General features: G+C 48.9%; 1 protein-coding gene across 2 annotated transcripts in view; it reads right to left on the bottom strand.

The window, feature by feature from the left end:
* LOC138570258 (zinc finger protein 84-like) overlaps positions 1-13,375 on the bottom strand; it is a 96,744-nt gene extending 83,369 nt beyond the window's left edge. Inside the window, exons 1-3 of one of the 2 annotated variants that reach the window (XM_069649020.1) lie at positions 13,250-13,375; positions 12,780-12,840; positions 7,806-7,882 (exon numbers count right to left, since the gene is read on the bottom strand). The gene's annotated coding sequence lies outside the window, so the exon portion shown is untranslated. The remainder of the gene's footprint in view (positions 1-7,805; positions 7,883-12,779; positions 12,841-13,249) is intronic. The other variant, XM_069649021.1, reaches the window with a different exon arrangement.
* Positions 13,376-15,635: the final 2,260 nt, after the last annotated feature.

Here is a 15,635-nt window from a genome sequence, read left to right as displayed (position 1 = left end):
ATCTTAAGGAGCAAGACACCTGAATATTTACTGATGCCCATCAGCACAGTAAAGGGGGTTGAGGACCCTTGTTGGGATAATAAATCCCAAACCACGATAAGAAGGAACACACATTTTACGCTGGCGAACAGTGTTCAGAGACCTGGGCAGGAGACTAAACCAAGGCTGTGGCAGAGAGAACTGTGAATTAAGCCACATGAGGAGGAACTGGGACCCGCGCTGGGGAGGTGCACCACTGATAGTGATAAAGAGAAACAGAACAACTGCACGCAACACTGAATACCCCAGTTGGTAGGAGAGTGATTCAAGAAGGGTGGTATTCTACCTCCCGATAAGGCCTGGGAGTCATGCCTACCAAGAAGGTTGGAAAGACTCTGGGGAAAGGGAAACAATCCCTTGAGTCTTGACAAACTTGTATTTGCAAAGACGCCTTAGGAAACATGTCCATACCATGCTACCTTCTTACAGGGCCTGGGAGTCAGGGCTACCAAGAAGACTGAAAAGACTCTGAGGGAAGGGAATCAACCCCTTGATTCTTATGGAGCTTTTGTTTGTTTTCGGCACCTTTCTGAACTTTTGTTCTAAACTGCAAAGCTGGGCTGCATGTGGACAGCCAAGAGACATTTCCCTAGCATGTTATACTTAGATTAGTTTGTGATGGATGGACTAGGATTTGGACAAAAGATGGTGAACTTTACTTTGGGACATTCTTACACAAACAGTGTTCATTAGCTAGTGTTGTAGGGGCAGCGAAACCCGTTTTATAGATAGGGTCAGTTAGGTTTTCCATCTACTTCCCCCATTTTATGATTTAATAAAAGTCTTTGTCAATCAACATGCCACATTTGTGTCTGTCTCTTACTCCTAGACCCTCACAGGTATTACTATCTCACCATAACCTAGAATCTACTGTGAACAGAAACAGACTACCCTTAGAAATGCTCTCATTTGTGTAATAGTTTGGGGTTTAGAAAAATCTTGTAAAGAGCTTCTTTCCTAGTTGAGGATATCAGCTGATAATCTTCCATAATATCATATCCCAAGTAATGAACTCTTTGTGTGCATAGTTGCAGCTTCTGTTCAGAAGATGCATGTCCTTTTCCAGCCAGGGCGGTTAATAATGCCTGGATGTCTTGTCTACAAGCTTCACAAGAGGATGCTGGACAAGCACAGACTTTCTGAGTTGTTTTATGTCATCAAAATCCTTCAGCTGCTGCAAAAAGAGGATGAGAGACTCTGTATACCCTTTGGGTATCCATGTCCAGATATACTGTACTCCTTTATGTGAAAATGCAAACAGATGCGGTCTATCCTTATGTATTGGAACTGAGACAATTGCTGAACATGTGTAAACTACCAAAGAAAACGGGTGGCCTGAGCGTGGAAGGTAGCAAAATTGGGTAGCACAGGAAATGATGAGACTATTACAGCATTCACAGCTTTTCAATCTTGAACAAAATGCTAAGAATCTTTCCAGGACTTCTTAACCAGCAACATCAGGGTGTTACATGAAATATTGGTAAGGACAATGATTCCTTGACCAGAGAGATTAAATAACTAAATACTGCCAGTGGGGCCATCGTATGATCTCCCAATCGAACCTGGAGATGAAGAGCACAGCTTCTAGAACCAGAGAGCAGGGGGGACCTGTTCCTGGAAGCTGTGGCAGGATTTAAAGGTCCTGCCTGAGCTGAAAAGGTCCAGGCCAAAGAAGCAATGCAGATCAGCCAGCTGTGGAAAGGCGGAAAACAAGCACAGCGAGACACCGCCATTCTGGGCCTGAATGGAGCCTGAAGAATGAGAAAGCATGTTCCGCCCAAGCAACGACACCAGAAGACAAGTGAAGTAGGAAAGCCAGTGATGACACATTCCCAATGTCTACTGAGGAGCATTGCTCATATGAGGAAGGTGTGCAGTGGCTCCACGAGGGAGGGAGAGAAAACGCCAACAACCCAAGGTGGGCTAACAGAGACTGGACCCCAAAGCGGGGTAGAGCATCTGAGAGCCCAAGGCAACCTGAGAGAAGTCAAACTCCAGAAAGGAGTTACAACCCTGAATGCCAGAGCTGGCTAAGAGAGCATGAGTCCCAATGTGGGGAAGAAAAGCTAAAAGCCCAATATGGGCAGAAAATAATCAAATCCCAATGCAGGGTAAAAATCGTAGAGGTCCTACCCTGACCAAGGAAAATATTCTCCCAGGTCGGCTTGAAAAACTGGAACCCCAGAAGGAACACTAAACAAAATGGACATTCCAAAAGAGGAGGCATACAACCACGAAACCCAAGCCAGAAAAAGAGATCCCAAAACCCTAGGCGTGGTAGACATCCGGAGACACCGGCCAGAGGTGATATGATATGATATGGCATTTATAACGCGCCCATACACAAGTGTTTCAGGGCGCGACTAGGCAAGGGAGGGGAAACAGTGGGAAGACAGACAACGATCCTACTAGGCCAGGTGTCATTCAGATTGTGCAAGTGCAAGGGGGAAGGAAGTGGGGAAAAGTGCAGTGCAAAGAATCGAAGAATGAATAAGATCAATAAAAGCGGCCAGATGGTGTCAAGTGCAGGGTAAGAGCAAAAATAAGTGCTGGTAGGGGACTGTAGGGATGCAGAAAAACAGTCCCCAAGTACGGGAGTTGCCAGAGGGGCAGGGCAGGTGCGGGGCCTGGACCCAAGATCAGGAAAGGTGGCCAGGTAACCAGTGCAGTTTCAGACAGGAAAATCAGCAGGGGAGAGGGGCAGAGAAAGCAGAAGCAAAGAGGAAGGTTTTGAGGTGTTTCCGGAACCGGGGATGGTTCTCCTCAAATCTCAGGGAGGCAGGAAGGCTGTTCCAGAGGGAGGCCCCTGCTGAAGAGAGAGCTTGTCCACCCACTCATTGCTTGGAGAAGCGACTGACCCTGAGGGAGTTGGAGGCAGATGAGCGAAGAGCTCGAGAAGGAAGGTATTTGGGCGGCCCCAGGTCCCAGAAGGCCTTGTGGACAATGCAGAGGGTTTTGAATTTAATCCTTGCAGCCACTTGGAGCCAGTGCAGAGATTTCAGTCCTGGAGAGATACGATCCCTGGGCTTGAGGCCAGGGACAAATCTCGCAGTCCTGTTTTGGATAAGTTGTAGAGGGCGGAGAGTAGAGGCAGGCAGATTAAGATAGACACTGTTGAAATAGTCCAGCTTAGAGAGAACCAGGGCTCTGGAGACGGGGAGCTTCTGGGGGAAGGAGAGGAAAGGAAGAATACCTCTGAGGAGGTGTAGCTGGTAGTGTGATTTCTTAGAGACGTCTGAGATGTGAGGAGAGAAGGAGAGTGTGGAGTCGAAGATGACCCCAAGGTTTTTTGCGTTGCAGCTGGGGGCAGGAGAGGGCCAAGATTGGCTGGCCAGAGAGCTGCAGGGAAGGAGGGAGTGGGTGTGCCGATGAGTAGAATCTCAGTCTTACTGGCACTAAGGCATAGGTCATTGGCGGCACAACATTCCTGGATGGCGGACAGTCAGAGATGAAGGAAGGAGAGGAGGAGGCCAAGGGTAGCCTGAAAATGAGCTAGGTATCATCCACATTTTTAACGCATGCTTTTAGCAGGCGTTAAAAAACCAACCCGCAAAGGGACCTAGAAGCTAATTACGGCACCGTAATTTATGGTGCCGTAATTAGCGCCTTCCCCAGTCCCATTGAGCCCTATGGGGCAAAAATGGGAATGGGGAAGGGTCATGGCAGCATGGGGAATTACCGCCCCGCCAACCTCGGAATGGAGCGTTAATTCCCCATTCCGCCATGGCGGAGTCGGTAAGTTACCGGCATGGACCATGGTGCTGTTAGCACCATGGTCCAACGCCTGGGTCGTAATGAGGGCCAGGGTGTTGGAGTCCAGGTTGGAGAGCAGGTCTTCACGGATGTTCAGGAGAGCAGTTTCCGTGCTTCTGGCAGCCCTGAAGCCAGACTGATGGTCATGAAGACAGCCAACAGATTCGGTGTGGAGATTAAGATGGGAGATGGCCAGTTTCTCCAGAAGCTTGCCCAGGAAGGGAGTGCCAAGTAAGAGACACTAAATATATTTAGACAAACATTACAGCCTAAGAGACATTGAGAATATCAGCATAAACTGTGCAGCAGGGCAAATGATATATGTCATTTATAACGCGCCTGTACACGTGTTTGTAGGCGCGACAAGACAAGGAGAGGGAAACAGGTGGCCAAAACAACAATCTTACTAGGTCTTGTGTCAGTCAGATCGGGCAATTGCGGGGAAGAGGGAGGGGAGAAGTGCCGGGGGGGAGTGCAGGACATCAATAAGTGCTGCTGGAGGGTGGCTCTTAAGTGCAGAGAGAAGGGACTGTAGAGTTGCAGATAAAGAACCTTAAATGCTGGGGGAGCCTAGAGGCAGTGCAAGGGCAAATGGACATGCAGGAGCCTGGGCTAGTGTTCAGTGGGTGACCAGGTGACCAGTGCACGGAGCAGTCAGGGACATCTGCAGGGGAGAGGAAGAGAGAAAGTGGAAGTGAAAAGAAAGGTCTTAGAGTTGCTTCCGGAACCCAAGGTCGTTCTGCTCAAGTTTGAGAGAGGCAGGGAGGCTGTTCCAGAGGGAGGCCCCAGCCAAGGAGAGAGATCTGCCCCCACTCTCTACTTGGAGAAGCATCTGACCCTCAGACTGTTGGAGGTGGATGAGTGGAGAGCTTGAGAAGGAAGAAGTTTAGGAAGAGAATGTTGGGGTAAGTGCGGTCCCAGGCCCCAAAAAGCCTTGTGGACGATGCAAAGGATCTTGAACTTGATCCTTGCAGCCACAGGGAGCCAGTGAAAAGATGTCAGAGCTTTAGAGATACAATCCCTGGGCTTGATGACAAGGCCAAGTCTTGCAGTCCTGTCCTGGATAAGTTGTAAAGGTTGAAGTGTAGAGACAGGCAGATTTAGAAAGAGGCTGTTGCAATAATCTAGAGACAGTGAGCTTCTGTGGGAACATGAGAAAAGTCAGAATACCTCTGAGGAGGTGCAGCTGATAGTGTGACTTCTTAGAGACATTGGAGTTGTGAGTAGAGAAGGAGAGGTTGGAGTCGTAGATGACACCAAGGTTCTTAGCCTCACAGGAAGAAGCAGGAAGAGGGCCCAGGGTGGGTTGCCAGAGAGAGAAATTAAAGGAGGGAGCAGGTGTCATGATGATTGTCTTACTGGCAATAAGGCAGAGATCATTGGCGGCACACCATTTTTGAATTGCTGCCAGACAGTCTGGTATGAGAGAAGCAGAGGTGGCTGAGGGGAGCCTGAAAGAGAGCTGCGTGTCATCCGCATAACACTGAAAATTGGAGCAGAATGTAGTGATGCGGTGTGCACGAGGTGCCAGGTAGTAGTTGAAAAGCCAGGTAGAAAGGTTAGACCCCTGGGGAACACCACAAGTCAAGAGAGAGATAGAAGAGAGGAAAGACCACAGTTAGACCTGGGAGGGTGAGCCAGTGAGAAAGGAGGTCAACCAGACCAGGGCCTGACAAGTGATACCCAGGTTGTCACAGAGATGATTAAGCAGGATGGCATGGTTGACCGTGTCAAATGCACAGGATAGATCGAGGAGAATGAGGACAGAAGGAATATTAGAGTCAAGATTAGAGAGCATGTCTTCACAGGTGTCCAGGAAAGCAGTTTCTGTGCTTCTGGCAGCTCTGAAGTATATAGATTAAGCGGGGAGATGGGCAGCTTTTGCAGGAGTTTGCCCAGGAAAGGAGTGATGGAGATCGGGCAATAGTTAGCTGGAGAGGAAGGATTGGCAGAGGGCTTCTTTAGAAGTGGGTGCACATGGGAGTTCTTAAGGTGGAGGGGAAGGTTCCAGTGGCAATGGAGTGATTGCAGAAATAGGCGAAGGCTGGAGCAAGGGTGTCAATGTGGTCCTTGATGGTTCGAGATGAGCAGGGGAGAACCTGCTTTGACAAGGCTTTCATGGATCGGACAGGTCTAGAAACATTGGGCCTCATCACGACCTCGGCGGTAACCCTTAAATCCGGCGGTAGCGCTATTACCGCCAGATTTAAGGGTCCGCCGAATCAGGGCCACGGCAGATTTCAACCCAGCTCTGAGCTGGTGTGAAATCCGCCGAGAATTTGCGCTCATACCACCAGCGGGAAATCCGCCGGCGGTATGAGCGCGAAATTTCCCCATTGAGCCCAATGGGGAATGGGGCATTTCCGAATGGGCTCAATGGGGAATGGGGACTTCCAAGTCTGCCCAACTCGTGATCCCGCGCTATTAGCGCCGGGGGCTATGGCAGTCGCGCTAATAGCCCCCGCGCTAATACCGCCGGCGTTACCGCCGAGGTTGTGATGAGGCCCCTTGTCAGGGGTGATCAGGTGAAAGGAGGAGAGAGGAGGAGGAGAAACGGCCAAAGATGGGTCAGGGGGAGAGGAAGAGGAAGAGAGAGTGGACGGGATGTCCTGAGTTTTAGTGGTAAAATGAGAAACCAAGGCCATGCATAGGGCCTGGGAGGGAACAGGGGAGGGAACAGGAGAGGTAGACACTACAACATGGTTGACATATTTTGAAAAGTTCATCTTCACTATTGCTCCCATCCAGGACGGTGCCCAGAAGAATATACTGTCATACCAGTCCACACTATTATTCCAGCTTCTTTCTTCATGCGCACTCCCAGGGTGTGTACATCTCCTATTATTTGTACGAGGGGGGCCATTCTCTGCATCGTCAGGAGGCATGAATGTGCAACAGGAATCTCCAATTTCCCTGCACATGCCTCCTTCCATCGCTGTGAGGAGATCGAGGACGTAGCAGTTTTGCATTGTCATCAGTCGGTAGGCCTCCAACTCTGCCTTTATGGCATTGAACCCCTGTTCTTTGTCAGTCACCAGCTGTATCAGTTCCCAGCGGATGATCTGCAGCTACTTGGCATTAGTGGCTGCTTGGACCCCAGGCAGTAAGAGTGATGAAAGAATGTTTCCACGCTGCTGAACAGGTTTATCGCTGAGAGGTTTGGATGAGTTGTGAGATAGATAGTTTGCTCTTTTCTTCCTCCAAAGCTTGTCTTTTATTTCCTTTTCAGGGAGGATGTGAAACTCGGGGGCTTTGGATGGCGCACATCTTCTATAGCATCTAAGCCAAGCTCATGGTAGGCATCATACTTTGCCCTCTATGTTTGCCTTCTCGTGTTTCTCTGGCTTTTTATATATCCATTAATAATTTTACAACTGGTGTCATTAGTGCAGTCTGCATCATCAATAGAACTGGGAAAAAATAAAGCTCTGACAATAAATTCTAAAAACCGTGAGCCGGTGGGTGCACTTGTGGCAGGGATGGAACTAAATGTGGCCTTGGTGCAGTGTATTGGGGAAAGTAGATACTTTGGGCCTAATTCACAGAAGGGTTTTATAATGGCAATACCCCATTGGAAATCACTCTGTGAATAAGGGCCATAGTTGCATTTGTGCTTGGGACATTATTGATAGTGGTGTTTCGATAAACCTCCCCCTCCCTTTTATATGAGCCGCCACCCCCCCATATAAAATCAGCTCCTAAATAAATGCCTAATGCAAACATAGATTGTGCAACCAACCCTGCACTATAATGCAGGGCACACAAATAGGAGTATGAACATTTAGAAACACTGACATAGCTAACATGCAAGATTCATCCAAAATACAGGGATATGTATACCTCAGTTTCACACTTTGAGTAAACGCTGGATAGTGACTACACATTACTATGTTTTTACAGTCCATGATTTATGGGGTGTGCCTTCTAAGCGAGCTCCCAACACAAACAACCGCTCCCCCTCTTCAGGACGTTTTAATAATGTATGTCTCTTAGTGCAGAGAGGAAGTACTTACCTTTATTACCGCATTTGTCCAGTGTCTCAGCTCTTAGAAGTGGCTATATCATGACATGTATGCGCTATATGGCTCACCTAGAAAAACAACCAAATGCAGAAAGTTAGCAATGTGTACTCACTGCAAGCCGACATTGTAAGCACCGTTCCATGGTTCTCAACAATTGGTGTGTTGACAATGAATGTGGCCGCACAGATCCTTTGTATACTTGGGAGAGAAGAGGTCAATGGCACGTGGGAATGTGTGAGGGAAGCAGTGAAAGACGAGAACAGGGTTAGGGTGGTGGAGAGAAGCAGGGTACACAGCAGGGCAGCTGCAGCACTCAAGGGGCGTCCTCTATGAAAGGAGTGTGCAACTGAGGGGGAAGTGGAGAGCCAGTGATGGCAATGAGGGAAGCAGTGAAAGAAGAGGACAGGGATAGGGCGGTGAAGGGAGTATACCTGGGAGAGAAGAGGTCAATGAAGCGTGGGAATGTGTGATGGAAGCAGTGAAAGAAGAGGACAGGGATAGGGCGGTGAAGGGAGTATACCTGGGAGAGAAGAGGTCAATGAAGCGTGGGAATGTGTGATGGAAGCAGAGAAAGAAGAGGACAGGGATAGGGCAGTGAAGGGAGTATACCTGGGAGAGAAGAGGTCAATGAAGCATGGGAATGTGTGATGGAAGCAGTGAAGGAAGAGGACAGGGATAGGGCGGTGAAGGGAGTATACCTGGGAGAGAAGAGGTCAATGAAGCGTGGGAATGTGTGATGGAAGCAGTGAAAGAAGAGGACAGGCATAGGGTGGAGAAGGGATTATACCTGGGAGAGAAGAGGTCAATGAAGCATGGGAATGTGTGATGGAAGCAGTGAAGGAAGAGGACAGGGATAGGGCGGTGAAGGAAATATACCTGGGAGAGAAGAGCTCAATGAAGCATGGGAATGTGTGATGGAAGCAGTGAAAGAAGAGGACAGGCATAGGGCGGAGAAGGGATTATACCTGGGAGAGAAGAGGTCAATGAAGCATGGGAATGTGTGATGGAAGCAGTGAAAGAAGAGGACAGGGATAGGGCGGTAAAGGGAGTATACCTGGGAGAGAAGAGGTCAATGAAGCATGGGAATGTGTGATGGAAGCAGTGAAGGAAGAGGACAGGGATAGGGCGGTGAAGGAAATATACCTGGGAGAGAAGAGGTCAATGAAGCATGGGAATGTGTGATGGAAGCAGAGAAAGAAGAGGACAGGGATAGGGCGGTAAAGGGAGTATACCTGGGAGAGAGGAGGTCAAAGAAGCATGGGAATGTGTGATGGAAGCAGTGAAAGAAGAGGACAGGCATAGGGTGGAGAAGGGATTATAACTGGGAGAGAGGAGGTCAAAGAAGCATGGGAATGTGTGATGGAAGCAGTGAAAGAAGAGGACAGGGATAGGGCAGTGAAGGGAGTATACCTGGGAGAGAGGAGGTCAATGAAGCATGGGAATGTGTGATGGAAGCAGTGAAAGAAGAGGACAGGGATAGGGCGGTGAAGGGAGTATACCTGGGAGAGAAGAGCTCAATGAAGCATGGGAATGTGTGATGGAAGCAGTGAAAGAAGAGGACAGGGATAGGGCGGTGAAGGGAGTATACCTGGGAGAGAAGAGGTCAATGAAGCATGGGAATGTGTGATGGAAGCAGTGAAAGAAGAGGACAGGGATAGGGCGGTAAAGGGAGTATACCTGGGAGAGAGGAGGTCAAAGAAGCATGGGAATGTGTGATGGAAGCAGTGAAAGAAGAGGACAGGGATAGGGCGGTGAAGGTAGTATACCTGGGAGAGAGGAGGTCAATGAAGCGTGGGAATGTGTGATGGAAGCAGTGAAAGAAGAGGACAGGGATAGGGCGGTGAAGGGAAGCAGGGTAGACAGCAGGGCAGCTACAGCACTCAAGGAGCATCCTCTCTGCAAGGAGTATGCAACTGAGGGGGAAGTGGAGAGCCAGTGACAGCAATGAGGGAAGCAGCAGCTAAGGAGAAGGGGTGGATCTGCTTTAGAGCATCAGTGGTGGGGGCGAGAATATGCACCAACTGCATCAAGAGCATTCCTTTAAGTAAGCAGTACTATTTGAGTGAGCAGTAGGACTTCTGCCTCTCTATGCTAATCCTGTACACAAGCAAGTTATAAGAATCGAGGTAGTAACATGTCTTAACAGTGGACAGATATGCAGGACACAGCCGTGAAAGTGGTTCTATGTCATTTTTTCGATGTTTGTTGGTCATCTAACCAATAGACAGATTATTTTCGGCCGATTTTAGGCATCCTACAAAAATAGAAAAAAAGACATTTCTTTGCCCTCCACCCTCTCTTGCCCCATTTGCTAAGAAACAGGGGTTCACCCCCAAACCTCATACCTCAGCCCCCACTGCCCACTCCCCTCCCAAGGCTCCCACCCCCACCATTACACACACAGAAATAAATACACCCAACACACACACACACACACACACACAAACACACACGCACACATGGACTTTCCCGTTCTCTCTCATAGCCTTTTCCAGGTCCGAGGAGCAGTAGATGGAGCCACATCTATGTTCGGTCAGACTCCTCATTCCATGCCACCACACATGTCATGCAGAGCTATACCTGCAGTATCATCGATTCATGCTCCTGTAAGCAGCAACATTGCAGGCTGTGAGGACTTCACGCAGACCTAGTTGCATTAGATGGAGCCACATATTGGAGCTTCCCTCACTGGGAAATATGCTGGAAAGTATTTCAAAATGTCTCTTCTTTGGAAACGCACAGAATAACAGATGCTAGCCAGTAGTGGGTCCCACTCTCTGCAAGTGTATCATTATTTACGAAAATTGGAGACAGGAAGTGCATCAATAACAGATACATGACTGACATGACCATTTAATACTCCGATCACCAGAATTGTTAACTGTTCACGAAAGGAGATAAACTGGCATGCCATTATCCTTGACAAGTAATCCTCCACAAGTGTACCTGGCATGAGCACATCAGAGAACCAGGCTTCCCTTTCAACTACCTTATGCCAGGACCACTCTCGTGAGTTAGCACCCACGAGGGGACAGCATGGAGAATGCAGGTATGTCATACTTCCAATTTTCAATACCCCACTTCCTATAAACTCTTCCTCATGCTCTAAATTCCATCCAGAACGCAAAGCCTTACATACCTAGACACAAAATGCAACACCCAGATGGCCAAGATGAAGTTATAGCCTTACTATCACATCTGGTGTTCTATTTTAGAATACTCACTCCTCATCCAAACTTGACCATCTAACTCTTGTTCCCCAGGTGGAAGTACAACAACCAACTCTACTTGCATGCAGAAAAGTGCCTATTCAATTCTCTTGTGCAGCTCCACTCCTCCACCCGCTTCAGCAAAGCATTGTGATCCAGAATCTAGGAGCATTGTGCATGCTTTACAGTACACACAAAAATGACTAAACCTTTTGGGTAGAGCCAATTCTTTGGGGTCCAACCACATTTTATTTATGTCTTTATTTGTTTCATTTATAAAGCACACAAAACCCAGGGGCATCAAGGCGCTGTTACAACCAGTTACACATATGAAAAGCTTACAGTGGAGGCAAAAAAGAAGAAAGAAAAAGAAAAAACAGTGAACAGGGAAAGATAGAGCATCCCAACATGAATGGTTATGCGAATAGCCAGGTGTTTAGTGATCTTCTGAATACCCAGTAGGATTGTCCTGCTCTCAGGGATGAAGGGAGGAAGTTCCACTGTTTAGCTGCAAATGTTTGGAAGCTGGCACCACCCGCTTTGGTGCGTTTGAATTTGGGTTACAGTAGTATGTTACAGTGGGCTGTTCTGCAGGGTCTGCTCAATTGATCCCGGGTGATTTTCTGTGCCAGGCATATAGGGGCCAAGTTGGACAGGCATCTGTGGGTGATGGAGTGTTTTAAAGATAATGCGATCATTAATAGGTAACCAGTGGATATTCTTCCTGGCTTCGGAGATATGTTCCCTTCTAGGGATATTAGGGGCAGCTCGAACTGCTTTGTTTTGGATCACCTGCAATTTTGCTATGTTCTTACCCGAGGTGCCAGCAAATAGGGCGTTGCAATAGTCAAACCTGGATCCTATGATTGCATGGGCAATTGTGAGACAGCTGTCTTTCGAGAAGAAGGGTCTGGCAGGATTAATCAATTTTGGGTTGTGTGCCAAAGAAGAGGCAATGGCATTCACTTGTCTTCTGAGGGATAATGTTGAGTCAAGGTGCTCGCCCAGGGTTTTCACTGAAGAAGAGAGTGGGATCTGTATGCCGTCCATGTAGAAGGAGGAGTATTGGGGGTCAAGATTCTTGATAGTGGCTGATGGACCAACCAAATACATTGCCAACTAAGTCCAAGAGGACAGCGCAGATGATGGTACTAACATAGGTGTATTTTTAGAGTGCACGTGTAACCCCACGGGGGTATATATGTGCTCTAGGTAGATGTATGTTAATTATTTCAAAACTCAGTGGTACTTTGTAGCTGGTAAGATGGATCAACGGGTTAAACGCTTGTTGCTGTGATCTGTGTTGGATCTGCAGGTCGCAGGTTCAAATCCCGGCATGGCCAACTCAGCCTTTCATCCTTCCGAGGTTGATAAATGAGTACCAATTTCAATTGGGTAATAATAGTAATGTATGTAAATATGTCCTATGTAAAGCACTATATAAAAAACAAATGACTATTTTTACACTTATGCTACGATTTTCAGAAGGATGAAGGCCTGAGTGGACCTGCATGGTTTTGAACCAGTGACCATGAGGCCACACAGAGGTGGCACTAGAGGATGCATTAAGCCACAGGGAAGGAACTTGAAACAGGGATCCACAGGGCTTGGACACTATGTCCACGAACTGACACAAGGGTGTTGGGTGGAGAAGGGAGGAGAGAATGGGGCACTATGGGTCCAGAGAGACAGGCGACCTCAGAAGCAAAGACAAATGTGTGCAGAGAGACATAAACAAACTATAGCCGTGATTTACCTTGTGTAGTCTGTGCTTCTGACTGTTTGCTGAATACGATGACACAATACTTTATTCAGTGCTGGGAAAAAACATTATTGGATTATTAATTAATCCGCAACACGAATGTTCTACATTATATTCTACAAGCACTTACAAGACATCCAGAGCAGATGTATAAATTGAAATATCCAAAGAGGGAGCTGCCCACCTCCACCCATATCCTATAAACCACCCTCCATCCCATACAGATGAGAAATGATTAACAGAACGTTTATGAAGGAAAAGCAGAGACAATTTGACATGTGTCCTAAGGCTCCATTCTCAATACAAGAGAGTGTGGACTATCCCCTTTCATTCACCTATATACAATTAGGCACGAATAATTCCTTCTCAGTGTGTGCTGTATTTCACATTACAAAAGGTAGCATTTGAGATGTAAATTAGTGAGAAACGGGGTAGGAGGTCCAATGAGACAAAAAGGATCCTACCCGCCCCTCAGAACCTCGCAGAGGGACTACAGGTGTCCCAGCTACCGGCTGCCATTGCCAGGCAGCAGAACTGATCAAAAGACGTTCAGTGCCTAGACACTAAGCAGCGGAGCATGCGCAGAAAACTGGGCAGAGCATGCGCAGAAAAGGGAGGTGAGACAGGACTAAGCACAAAGGGATTCTAGGCAGAGCATGCGCACAAAAGGGATTCCAGGAAGAGCATGCGCACAAAAGGCATTCCAGGAAGAGCAATGCGCACAAAAGGGATTCCAGGAAGAGCATGCGCACAAAAGGCATTCCAGGAAGAGCATGCGCACAAAAGGGATTCCAGGAAGAGCATGCGCACAAAAGTTATTCCAAGAAGAGCATGCGCACAAAAGGGAGGTGAGACAGGACTAAGCACAAAGGGATTCTAGGCAGAGCATGCGCACAACGACGGGCTCCCGCGCCCGACAAAGGAGGGCCCCTCGGCGGGGGCCCCCCTTAGTGCCGACTGCCTCACGAGGCATGGTGGCTCGAGGATCCATGGGGGAGGGGGAGGGGGAGGGGAGGGTGAGCCACGCATCGCACCCCATGGAGGGGGGTGGAGGGGCAGGTGACGTCATCACCTCGCGCGCCCATTGGGCTTAAATACCCTGGGAAAGGTCGCTGGGTCTCTCTTGCCGGCTCTCGCCTACGTTGCTGTTGTCCTGTTGCTGCCGCGTATATCCTGCGTTGCTGTTCTCCTGCTGCAGTCCGGTGTCGGGCGTTCAAAGTCGTAGCTTCGGAGAAACAGTGCTGCTGATCCGGTTCCTGTCGGGAAGGAAGGAAAGGGAGTGCGGGCGAAGCGAAGGCGAAAGGGTACGTGAAATAATTCCAGTTACAGTTAAATCCTGTATCCCAAGAGGACGATGGCAAGGGCAGTCCGTTTTGTCTGCACGTCTCTCCCTGCGGTGTGGGGGCTTAATATAGAGGGGGCGTTTCAGGGGATCATACACGCTGCTCGACGGGAGCAGGAAGGGTACTAGGTTGGGGAGGTAGCAACTGGGAGGCCCATGTACGGGTGTACAAGATGTGGTTTATGGGCCTGCACGGGCTTAACCGCATGTTACGATCGTCGCAAGAATAGGAATGTGCATGGGATGCGGCAAGTTGAAAATTTTCGTTGTAGCAATACACAATAATTAAATGCATGGCCAGGGTCGGGAAACAGGAAAAGGGTAGGCCCGTGGGTAGGGGGCACCAGAAACTGTAGCGGGGTTGCATCCGGGGCGTGGTAGTCAGTTGGAAGAAGTTGCGGTGGTTTGTTGGTTGGGACGGGCGGGGTGCATGCGGGAATAGCATCAGCGTGTAGAAAAGGGGAGACGGCACTGTTAAGACTGTAGGCTTCCTGTGCAGCGTAGTAGCCAGGGGTAATTAACAGCTGGTGCAAGGACATGTCGGAGGTCGGATCCACAGCGGTGCGGCGAACTTCAGAAGAGGGCCCAAGAAAGGGAGTAGCAGATGGGAGGAGGCCATTGCAATGGAGGCCTCACATTCCGTGGCGCTCATGGACCGTCCAGGAGAACGCAGGGGGGGTTTGGTTTGCCAAACAGTTTAGAGGACAGACCAGGGCGCCCGAGGGACTTTCGCCATCAATGTTGGGTTTCGCCGGTTTTCTGGCAGAAAGTTGAGCTTTTGTAAAAGCAAACATTTAAGGTAGTTAGTTGGTTGAGAGGTGTTAGGTTTTACAGCGAAGGAGTACGGGTAGGTGGGGTTACACGGGTCGTTAGTCGGTTTGGACAGGCAGGGGACAGGCGATGGTGATGAACATACACGAGGGATAGGGTTGGGAAGTTGGTTTCGGTGAATTGGTCAAGGTTTCGATAGGAGCGGGGTGTAAAACTATGGGTTCGCATCGCCACGAAAGCCGGCGGACCAGAGGTTTTGGACTTTCAAGCCTTCCGTTTTAGCGAGCGTTAATTTTATAGCATGCCGTACAGGAGTTGGTGGCAACGGCGCCACAGTGGTGGTTGGGCAGGGGGGGGTGGTGGAAGGTTTGGTCGACTGCATGGAATTGTGATTTGCTACTGCTTGGGTTGTCGAGTACGATTAACCTAGTGGTTGCTTCCTTGAATTTCTTTTACCGATTTGTCGGCAGCATGTATTGTGGGGGTGGGGGGCCGGCGGCCAAGCAGATTTGGGTCTTTTGAGCTTCAGTTTCCGTTACCGCCATCTTACAGCATGAGTGCATGGGGATTTGGAGGGTAAGGGTGATACCGTGACGGCTGTGGGCTGTGTTGGGGGGTGGGGGGAGGTTGTGGCCCGGAAGGTTTAGAATTTTAACGGGTTGCACGGCAAGGCTTAAGGCGCGCGGGACAACACGACGGCATGGAATTGGTGCGTTAGCCATTGCATTGGCTATGCT

Source organism: Ambystoma mexicanum, chromosome 2q (assembly GCF_040938575.1).
Source record: "Ambystoma mexicanum isolate Mex_15411 chromosome 2q, UKY_AmexF1_1, whole genome shotgun sequence".
Lineage (NCBI taxonomy): Eukaryota > Metazoa > Chordata > Amphibia > Caudata > Ambystomatidae > Ambystoma > Ambystoma mexicanum.
This window is presented reverse-complemented; position numbering and strand designations above follow the sequence as displayed.